This window comes from Delphinapterus leucas, chromosome 1 (assembly GCF_059928025.1).
Source record: "Delphinapterus leucas isolate spDelLeu-1000000601 "Yukka" chromosome 1, BTC_Dleu_Yukka2, whole genome shotgun sequence".
Classification (NCBI taxonomy): domain Eukaryota; kingdom Metazoa; phylum Chordata; class Mammalia; order Artiodactyla; family Monodontidae; genus Delphinapterus; species Delphinapterus leucas.
Genome location: NC_143129.1, coordinates 126,813,163 through 126,815,983, shown reverse-complemented (window position 1 = coordinate 126,815,983; position 2,821 = coordinate 126,813,163). Strand labels below are relative to the sequence as shown.

The 2,821-nt window shown below is 30.8% G+C and overlaps 1 non-coding gene across 1 annotated transcript; it reads left to right on the top strand.

Annotated features, from left to right (window-relative positions):
• The first annotated feature begins 391 nt into the window (after window positions 1-391).
• Window positions 392-453, top strand: LOC115801907 (U7 small nuclear RNA). Its single transcript, XR_004022263.1, has one exon. It is a non-coding gene; the product is annotated as a U7 small nuclear RNA (small nuclear RNA).
• The last annotated feature ends 2,368 nt before the right edge of the window (window positions 454-2,821 follow it).

Here is a 2,821-nt window from a genome sequence, read left to right as displayed (position 1 = left end):
AATTAAGTAAAAGAATACCTACTGAATAATGAGACCATCAGACCTCATTCAACAAACAGTAAGTTAGCATTCTACCTCTAATATAGAAGAAAGATGGTTCTTACCTAGGAAAATAAGGACCCAAGAAAAAAGTAAAGACCTACCGCCATTTCACTTTGTAATGAATCCTGCAAATCAAGGAGTCCAGCCCATATAAACTGAGCTTTCCATTAGATTTTTATTTATTCTGTCAATATCTGTCTTTTATTCTATTTACATTTAATGGAATTAGTGATATGATTGCATTTATGTTTATTATTTGTTGCCTGTTTTTCCCTTCTGTACTTTTTCCTCTTTTCCTGTCTTCTTTTAAGATAAATAACTTTTTTTTTTTTTTTAAGAATTTCATTATAATTGTTACGGCTCTTGTAGAATTTGTCTAGCAGGTTTTCTGGTTCCCACCAGAAAACTTCCTAAAAAAAAAAACAAAGAATTTCATTATAATCTATCTATTGGCTGTTTTGTTAAAACATTTTGCATTATTTTTTCTTTAGTGTTTGCTCTAGGGTTACAACTTTTCACTTTTCACAGTCTACTTGAGTTGATATTTCACTGCTTAATGCAAATTGCAAGAATTTCACAAACAGTTCCATTTACTACTCCCCACATCATTTATGCTATAGTTTTCATTTATATCTACATATGTTTTAAACTGCTTAATATAAGTTATATACTTTATTTAAACAGTCATATGTATTTTAAATTAAGAAAAATATTTTATATTTATAAGTATAAATATAATTTTACATTCATACATATAACTTTACATCCATAATTATAATTTCTGGAGCACTTCATTTCTTTCTGAAGGTATGTACTTCCATCTAGAATCATATTCCTTTAGATAAAATAATTCCCTTTTAATACAAGTTTGCTGGAAATTCATTTTCTTAGGTTTGTTTATTTAAATATGCCTTATTTTGCTTTTACAGTTAAAGAATATTATCTTCAAATATAGACTTTTTTCTATTTTAGCCCTCAAGATGTTCCACTGTCAAGATCAGTTCCACTACCTTGACCTCCATTGATTCTGACAAGAAATACATGGCTTTGAAATTGTTGTCCCCTGTTCTAATGTATGCTTTTCCTCTGCTTTCAAGATTTTGTCTTTTTCTTTGATTGTCTTTCTTTGACTAACATGTAATTTACTTTGTATTTATTATGCTTTAGAGCCAGTGACCTTTTGAATCTGTAAATCTATGATCTTTACTAAATTTAGGAAATTTTTGGCAATTGTTTTTTCAAATAGTTTTTCTGTTCCTTTTTTCCTTCCTCTGATTCTGGGGCTTCAAATGCTTATATATTAGAAATTTTGATATTACTAGATACTTTATGCTCTATTCATTTATGGGGTCAATATTTTTTTTCTGTGTTCTTCAAATTAGATTATTTAATTTATATTTCTTCTGTTAAGCCTATCCAGGTATTTTTTATTTCATTTACTTTTCAATTGTGGAATTTCAAATTGAATCTTCTTTATAGTTTCTTTATAGTTTCTATAGAGATTTCATATTTGTTCCTTGATTTTAAGTATGCTTTGCTTTATAACATTGAATGCAATAATAATAACTTCTTTAAAGTGCTTTTCTCTTAGATTTGCCATCTAGTGGTTGGTCTTTATTGATTACCTTTTGTTTGGAAGATTGGTTGTATTTATTATTTCTTAATAAATCTAGTAATTTTGTGATTATGTCCTGGACATGGTGAATGTTGTGTTGAAGAAGCTCTGGATTCTTTTCTATTCCTCTGAGTAATGTTGTTGTTGTTGTTGTTGTTTTCTTTTAGAATACAATTAACTTAGACAGACTCATATTACAAATTTGGTCTCTATTTACCTATTTTAACCTTTTCTGGGCTGCTTGGAGTCCTTTTTATGCATGCATAGATCAGAAAAAAAAAAAAAAGAAAAAATACAGTAAGAATGTGAGAACTTCTTCACTCAAAGCCTTTCTTTTCTGTCAAATGTAAATGTCCCTCCAGTTTCTCTATGATTTTGCTGTGGGAGGAATGGTCTAAATAGAGCTACTTGGTAACATTTGGACATTTCCAAGCCAGTAAGATTTTTAGTAATTTGCCTCTTAATTGTATCCAATTGAGAATCAGGGATCATGAAACTTTTGAAAAAAAACATTCCACACGAAAGGCATGAAACAAATGGATAAATAAACAAATTAATTAACAATTAGTAAAATAATAGGTAAACAGCTTTGGGCTTCCCTGGTGGCACAGTAGTTAAGAATCCGTCTGCCAATGCAGGGGACACAGGTTCGAACCCTAGTCTGGGAAGATCCCACATGCTGTGGAGCAACTGAGCCCATGCACCACAACTACTGAGCCTGCACTCTAGATCCCATGAGCCACAACTACTGAGCCCATGTGCCACGTCTACTGAGGCCCACGCACCTAGTGTCCTTGCTCTGCAACAAGAGAAGCCCCTGTTCTCCACAATTAGAGAAAGCCCATATGCAGCAACAAGGACTCAAGGCAGCCAAAAATTAATTAATTAATTAATTAATTTTTAAAAATGTAAACAGCTTAGAAAAAAATGAAACAAGGCAGGGATAAGAATAAAATTTCCAAAATTTATAATTAATATCCACAGAGATATAAGAGAAGGTACTGTATCCAATCATTTTAACAAATATTAACTGAAAGATGATGACAAGTATTCTTCTAAGTCAGTGAACATAATAGACCAGTATTCTTCCCTCATGGAATTTACATTTTGGTGGGCAAGGCAGACCATAAATAAGATAATTAATATTGAATATTAAAAGATACT